Source organism: Thunnus albacares, chromosome 22 (assembly GCF_914725855.1).
Source record: "Thunnus albacares chromosome 22, fThuAlb1.1, whole genome shotgun sequence".
Classification (NCBI taxonomy): Eukaryota; Metazoa; Chordata; class Actinopteri; order Scombriformes; family Scombridae; genus Thunnus; species Thunnus albacares.
Genome location: NC_058127.1, coordinates 20869086 through 20877811, shown reverse-complemented (window position 1 = coordinate 20877811; position 8726 = coordinate 20869086). Strand labels below are relative to the sequence as shown.

Here is an 8726-nt window from a genome sequence, read left to right as displayed (position 1 = left end):
CACCCACCCCAACATCAATTCTGCTACTGTGCATTACTGCATCATCACATAAATCACTCCAATAACCAATCCATGCAGTTTCTTATCATACACTCTGTTCCCTCCTTCCCGTCTGTGACTGGCACTCTTCCCCCCCTCCCACTTTCATTGACAGAATCTGAGGTAGACATCATGTGGTTCGTTTATTGTGTGTGTGTGTGTGTGTGTGTGTGTGTGTGTGTGTGTTTTCCTCTCAGTGAGTGTGTAATGCTTTCTCGCACTCTCTTACACACTCTACAGCCCCTCTCTGCAGGTGTCCCTCCCCGTTCTGTTTCATTCACAGCGCAGTGCCGAGCAAGATGACTCATCCTACGGTGTGAAAGACGCGAATTGCTCTCTGTGTTCATCCCAGCCCTTGGTTCTCTTCCAGTCTCCCTCGCTCTCACTGTCCTTCCCCGGCTATCCTTCACTCCTTCACACCCTCCCTCCTTTCTCCACTCCTCCCTCTCTCTACATCTATGAGGCACCGATCCATAGCTCTGCTCCGTCACATGCAGACATTGATGGACAGGAGGAGTAAGTAGCTGCGACAAAGGAGCACATGTTATATATGCAGATAAAGCTGTCTGACAGTCACCTCATGTCACCTCACAGCAACTGACTACTACTGTACACATCACTAGATGCCTCAGTAGCAGAGCCTGGACACAGAGTCACAGTCCTGTTACTTTCACAGTTCACTTGGGTTCATTGCTGGTATGATAGAAAACTTAGAAAAATGTAATGTTAAGGAGGACAGAATTATGATCTAACATTTCATTTCAACTTTGTGTCAAGTTGAACCATTAATACATGTTACTATTTTGTGAAATTGTTTCTAAACATAATTAATAGATGTATGTGACTCAGTGTTTTCAGTTTTTATTGATTTTTACTAACAAATATCCACATTTTTATTCCCCTAACCCCAAATCAAATTTCAATGCTGCTAATCACTGTAGATTATAGCAAACAAGGTCCTCTTGTGACAAGGACAAGTGAGAAGAAACGAGGAGAATCACAAGTGAGTCCCATATTAGTAACAGAAACTACAGCAATGCTAGCAGCTGTAAAGTCCACACTGCATTTTTTTTGTCTACTACAGCATACATATCTACTCTGTAAATCACTTGTCGTGTGTTCTTTGAGAAAAAATCTTGCTGAGGCTGATGTCATTAATTTTGCAAATATTGGACAGTAATTTTGACCTGATTATGGCACTATAGAGGAAGTCAGGGAATCACCAAATTCTGTTGGCATCATCCTCTGGGAAACCATAAATTCCTTTTCAAAATTTCATGAGTTCAGTCTGGACCATCATCACCATACCTAGAAACATAAAAACTATGTGATTCAAGTGATCTTTTAAGAATATAATTTTCTCCCAGATTTTAGATGTTTTGAAATGCTATTCTCACCATTTTTCATATTCTAAAACCAAGCTCAATATTGAAACATGCAATAATGTTGATACGTCCACATTTGGTTAACTGAGCTGCATAATGCATCATGCTTCACTACGTGAGCACTGGCTCCTGTAGAAAGACCTATTCCTGAATTTAAAGTCACACAATAGATTGATTAAAGGAGGAAGACTGCCTTCATTTTAAAAATCTAAACTGCAAAAATAAAAACGTCATCAATTCCTCATGCGTTTCAAAAGTGGTGAATTATTATTGGGGAAAGGGTAAAAACTGAATATTGGGAGCAACAAGGAGGAAACAATCTGCAGTGTTTTCATCTGTACACTTACATACTGTTCATGTAGCCGCAAACGTGTCTGTCACATTATTGTCAGTGTCTAATCCCAAGAACATACAATACAAAGCAGAGAATGTGAACAGCAGTTATGGAATCAAATAACGGTCATTAATATATTGGGCTTGTGAAATGATTTGTGAATGTGTAATTATTTTGTAGCTGTAGAAATATTTGTGTATGTGTAATTAAAATTTGTGCAAGAATATTTTCAACAGTGAGGTCTCACAAAGTTTCTGAGAAAATTTCCTACTTTTGTGTGCGACAGTGAAGTTACAAACTACAAGCTACAAGCTAACCCAAACTACAAGATACGAGTATGAATTTTGACCCTGGTTTTACAGCAAAATCTGATTGGTCAATTTGTCCAATCACGGTGCAGGTGTAGGGACCAGATCGGTTCGGGGTCCTAGCTGTGTGTTTTGCAGAGTAATGATGACACGTTGACTGTATATAAATATGGACGTCATGACAGCTCCCCAAAAGTGAAGCCAAAATGTCTCGATCGTCCCCTGGTGGCTGGCTGCAGTATAGGTCATTAATCCTGCCCCCTCCATGTTAGCAGATGAGACATGAGCCAAAATAAAAAATCAAAGAACACATCAAACATATTTTTCCCAAAGATGGTTTCTGTCATTTTACGTAGTTTTTGTCATGCTGATGTTTGTCCAAGTGCTCATTTTTCTTATAAGTTTGTTTTTTGTTTGTTATTTGATGATATAAAAAGCTATGTTAGCTAACGTTAACTGGCTAACTAATCTCACTTAAGAATATTGGCCTTTACAAAATGCTATGAGTTAGGTTTGTTTTTTTGGAGTTAGTGTCTTGCTGTGGAGCAAGATTATATTATTATATTATTATATTTCTACAGCTGCAAAACTTTATTACACATTCACAAACCATTTTACAAGCTCAAAATATTAATAACTCTTATTTGAAACCATAAGCATTCTGCACTTAAGATTCCTGAGCTCCACTGTACTTTAATTGTGTGTGTGTGTGTGTGTGTGTGTGTGAGACAAAGAGAATTTTTAATATTGTGTCGTGGATCTTAGTGGACTGTAATTCCTGTGTACGTTTGTTCTGTGGAAATGCATTGTATTGTAAGAACTAAAATGATGGATTGCCCACAAACAAAAACACACATGGAGATATGTACGCACACACACGCACATGCACTATCTCTCCTCCGCCTCCTGTTTTAATAACATAAGTTCACACCAGTGCCCTTACATAAAAAGTAATATTAGATTCAGAGTATTAAACCATTCCATACCACCATATTCTTTTCTTCTTCTCCGCTCCCTTCATCTGTTTCCATTATCTCTTCCTGGATTATTCTACTACTCCTCCAATCAGACTGTTTTCACCTCCTTTCCTCCTTCACTCCGCCCTCCGCACCCATCCTCTCCCCCCAACACAGCCCAAAAAAAACCTGCATGCAAAAATGAATTACCTAGCTTTTTAAATTATTTCTGAAACATATTTCTTTGAGCCCAAATAGAAGCTCTGCAGGAGAAGCTTATATTCGAAAAGTGTGTGTGTGTGTGTGTGTGTGTGCGTGTGTGAGCGAGTGCGTGTTTAGTGTCTGCAAATATATGTACATGGACGCTCACATGTACATTTTTTTGAACACGCGCAAAAACAAACACTAATGAATGCACACACATGCACACACACACACACACACACACACACACACACGTGAGCTTCCTGCTCCATTCACTCCTCTCTCCTTTTGTCCCTCTCTTAGCTCAATGTCAATAAAAGATGGGACAGCACACACACGCACGCACACACACATTGCCTTAAAGTGGAAGGACTGGGCATCCCATTAGAAATCAATTTTACCTCACCACGTGTCTTATTTCATTCACATTCTGCAGTGTGTGTGTGTGGATCTTTAACACAGTGGGTGCAAAGTGTGTGTGTTTACTTGAGGTACACGTGTTTGAGTGCAAATATATAATTGATTTGTGTGTGTGTGTGTGTGTGTGTGTGTATCTAACTCTATCTACATCCATTTTACATGTGCAAGTATGCCTTCTTTGTTTCGTAGTGTGTGTGATGGTTATAAAGGTTGTGTGGTACATTTCTATTCATGTCAGTGAGCTCCTGTGTATGTAGAGAGGTGGATTGATAAATGAGAGAGGGATGGATGGAGGAGATTTCACAATCTTCTCCTAAATGTACAACACACGCATGCGCACAGACACACACGCACACACACACAGGTATTATTCAGCGGGTCCTATTAAACTAAGTGCAATAATAAATACAGTTCTGTTGTAGAATTATTCATGTCTTCTGTCTTCTCCTGGCCTGAGTGGTCCATGTAGGAGGAGAAAAGGGCAAAGAGAGGAAGGGAGGCTAATCACTGAATGAAGAAAGGATGATGGCAGCAGGTTAGCCTGCGGGCAAAGAGGATGACTGACAGCTGAAAGGTTATTAGTTCAGTCTGGTGATGTGGCACCGCTATGAGGGGGAGAATGGCGTGTGTCCATGAAACTGGGGACCTTGTGACAGACGTACAGTATTTTAAAAAGAACAGTTAAAATTGAAGCGTCAGAAGCTGAGATATCCTGACTTTAGCTCCCTGGTATGGGTCAAGCTCACAAAATCATGGGTGTCTACATTTCCCATAATGCAACCAATAGCATCTTTTCATCATACACTATGCCTGGTAAACACCCATGTCTTTCAAACTACAGTTTATCAGCTTACAGTGCAGGCTTTAAATTTGTAGTCGCCAAGGCTAAATTGAGATATCCATGATGACATCTTTAGGTCTTATCTTCTTTGACTTGACAAAGCCCCTTCAGAGCCACAGAAGACATTATATAGTACAACTGTTCTCAAAAGATGTGAGAGAAAAATACACAATGCTATTGATTACATGCATGTGTTTTCTATAACTTTGTTTAATCAATTTCACATGTTTAAGCAAGCAACGTACATGAGACTTGTACATGATTTATATGTAGTCATTTTAGTTAGTTCATGTAGAAGATGTGATAATATCTGTGGAAGGTCAAATATGAAATATGTGTGTCTGTGAGGCCCCACATGTGGGCAGCTGTAATAACAAACCTGCTCATGTTTAGGACAATGAATCTTTTGAGATTCAACGGCTGGAACATCTTATCTCTGCGGAACAAGTAGGAAGGAGCCGGTGACATCCAGGCACCTCTAGATAAAGGACAGACATTGATGCAACTCCCAGCCAAAAGCTGGGGGAACTGAGAGCATATCCTGTTGTGTAGAGTTGTGCTTTTCAGTTTCAATAAACGACTTCTTTTTCTGTGGCACAGAAATCCTGGTTGAAGTGTCTTTATTCTTCCACGACAGAGAGACCTAATATTTATATTGGAGACAAGGAAAATTAAATTGACTTAATGGGATTTTTAAGCTTTAAATAGATGACACAGGAGCCTCTAACCATCTGATGTATTGTTTTTCTATTATTTCAATTCTAATAGGAAACCTTGCTAAAAACTTTTACTCAAACATTTTAAACAAGTGATGCGGTTTGTAACACATTACAATTTATATATATTTTTTTTTTTTCAGTAATAGTAATGTAAGGGATTACAATTTGAAATTTTGTAATTATGTTACACATCACATTATCACATGTGTGTTCTTAGCTGGCTTGCTAATGTTAGCCACAGCTATCCCTACCTGATGCTAGTTGAGTTCAGAATTGGAGGATGTGTGAATCTGTGTGCTGTGTGCAGTCACTGTACTGACCAAACATTTTAAATCCTTCCAAACTATATCCTGCCTGCTTGTTAAACCACAAATGTCTCCTTTACTATTCCTACATGTGTTGAATACGAAAGATGCAACGTGTGGCTGTGGAGGACTTTGAGATGTTTAAAGGCAACTTCGACGGAGCTCACGGCAGAGTAATGAAAGTAAAGTAATGAGTTATGTAACGCATTACTTTTGATGCTGAGTAATGAATAATGTAATGTTATTACTTTCACAATGAGTAATGTGTAATCAGTAATTAATTGCAATTTTCAAGTAACTTGCCCAACACTGTATGGGAGTACCTGCTAAAATAAATTAGCGTATTTTAACAATAGGGTTGTGATAATCTTAAGAAAGCCAGACCAGCTGCAACATAGAGCACAACAAGTGAGTTCATTTTAAAAATATATATATTTCTTTACATACTTTACACAAGTAAGTAATTTTGAGTTAATAAATTACCAAGAAGCCTATATTTAAATCCCTATTTAAATTTGCACTAATTTACTTTCTTGGCCAATTGAGGGCAGCACAACAAGCTGTAAACACAATACTGACATTTTAATGACCCTATGGAGTAGGGTAAGTTAAGGTGAAGGTTTTCACAAACAGTTGCTTATTTACATATCCAGCAGACACAATATTAGCATTAATTTGGAGTCATCAGAAGCAAGTCTAATCACTCTTGTTTTCACTCTGTTTTGGTCTCTACCAACTCCTGAGGGAAATATCTGGCTCGTTAGCAGCTAACCATGAAATTCCTTACATGGTCTGCAGTCATTGTCCAAACAAAAACAACCAAAGCAATGAGCTGAAAGAAGCTAAAACGCTCCATAGAGAGTGGGTATGTTACTATGAGCGACCCCTTTCACATTACACAGTAATTTCATCTATTGTTGAGATAAAAACATGTGACTATTCCCAAATGTCCCATAGTTTAACTCACCATAAACCACTGACAGTCAAACTCAGTCGTGGCTTCACATAAATGCCTTCCAGTCCCTGTAGCAGCTGATGAATAATTACAAGCTGTTTTCATAAATAAACTATAAAAGCTTCTAAGGGGAAACATTTGCTGTAAGGTCATGAAATGAGGACAAGCAGCCTTGATAATGCTGCTACAAAACCAGATCATCACACAGTCTTTATTGATCCCTGTGGGGGAAGAAATCGGCTCTTCTTTCGCCCCTCCCAGCCTCAGTTTTATCCCCTCGAGTGTCTTCACAGTGAGGTCAGGTTCAACAGGTGTTAGCCCAGGTAGCTCAGCTGAAAATCTGGCATTTTTTGACTTTAAGATTTTAAGCCCCCACCTTCACAGCACGCTGTTAAAGTGCAGCGGCTTTTTATTCCCGTAGTAAACTTTGCTCAAGTAATTTCACTTCAAAGATACTGAGGCCATGACCAATTTTCCTTGCTCGCCTCAGATTCACTTCTCGACGATAGTAATTACACACAGATTTAATTAATGTGGGAACAAGAAGGGAGGAGCAGGGGGGTCTTTGAACTGTATGTTTGGAGTAGACACAGAAAAAGATGGAGGAAAAAAAAAAGAGAGTCAGAGATTAGTGAGCGAAGGCAGAATGAGTTATTTTAGATCGCAAATGTGTGCCAGAGCTGAGGCCAATAATCTCTGGTGGATCCGTAATGTGTCAGTCTTTCTTCTGTCGGCTTCTTTATCCATCTGTCCCTTCTGTCTAATCTTTTTTTTCTTGTTGGAAGTTTAATGTATCCCTCTTTGCTGCTCTGTCTGTCCCCACTCGCTTCTCCATCACGTTGCCTTTGTTAGTCCCTCTGGGATGACTGTTTCCCTCCTTCTCCTCCTGCTCCTTCCTCCCTCGTTTCCTTTTCTCCTGGGCTGCGGAAGCTATGGGGAGGGGAGAAGGAGGGGAAGAAAAAAAAAGCAGACGGCACAAGTCGACTCCTCAGCACTGCGTCAGCACCGACCACCCCTGGAGAATAATAAAACGGCGGGATAATTCAGCACTGACGAAGGGCTAATGAGGGATGGAGGGGAATGAGAGAGAGAGAGGGAGGTTGGAAGGAGAGGTGGGTGGGGGGGGGTTGCAGGGTGGTCTGTTGTTCAGGTAAGACCACACCATAGACTGTTGAAGCAGCCTTGAGTCCATAATTTGCATTAGTTCTTCAAGGGAAAGTTTCTTATTTCTGTCTTTACTTCGTATTCTTGTTTATTGAGACTCAATAGTCATCATTTTTTAAAAGTTTACTTTGCCACATTGTCTTGTTCGCTCTGTATTTGTTGCAAAATGTGTTTGATTCCAGCCTACAGTATTGATAAGTTGTTTATTTTAACCTGCATGATTACACCTTTAATTTTAATTAAAATCCTCTACCACTGCAATAATGGAAACACAGTCTAATTAATATGTATGAACACTGGAGGTGCTTTCACTATAGCCTACAACTCTGTGATTATTATTGCTGTAAATCTATAGTGTGTTTAAGTTATTATTCCAACAGGATGTGTATTATTGTACAGTGGTATGATAGCATGGATATGATGCACGCTGTTGTCCTGTTGTTTACAGTACTCAACTATATACAGCTTAACAACATGACTGATATTGTAACAGTGACTATACAAATATTTTGATCTTCACATTTGCAACAAATATAAAAACACATTTCTGCCACTTTTGGAACATTTGTTTCCTTGACTGACAATATTTGCAAATTCATGCAAATGATAAAAATGTAATTAAACTGACTGAACTTACTGAGAACTTGTGTACCTAACAAATGCTGACAAAGCATTGCAAAGCATTTATCCATTCACACACACACATACCCTCACATTCTGATGACATTGACAGCAATTCTGCAGTCAACATGAAGTATTGTGAGGTGAGTATATTGTGTTTTTGTTGAAAGGGAAAGCCCTCAGCAAATCTTCCATCTTGGCTGTGTCAAAGGTACAAAAGTCACTCTAATGTTACACAATTATGTTTGGCTGAAGTGTAAAATAAGCGATGAGCTCTATCCAGTTCTCCACTAAACAAATCCCCTCTTATGGGACATGGATAAAACTTCCAATGCTTTTGTTTGTGGCAAATTAGTACGTGCCATCTGTTAGCAGCATATTTGTTAGTAATGCGAGTGCAAGTACAAGAGGAGAGCAATCATATCTCTAATGCGTAAGCCCTTTCAAACACACAGTAGGTTACATCAAAGCTGGC

At 39.3% G+C, this 8726-nt stretch overlaps 1 long non-coding RNA gene across 2 annotated transcripts; it reads left to right on the top strand.

The window, feature by feature from the left end:
- Positions 1–12: 12 nt before the first annotated feature.
- Positions 13–5125, top strand: LOC122973714. 2 transcript variants are annotated; one of them, XR_006400118.1, is made up of 4 exons: positions 13–555; positions 981–1042; positions 4116–4220; positions 4881–5125. It is a non-coding gene; the product is annotated as an uncharacterized LOC122973714 (long non-coding RNA). The 2 variants fall into 2 exon arrangements; XR_006400117.1 differs by having other exon boundaries at positions 4104–4220.
- Positions 5126–8726: the final 3601 nt, after the last annotated feature.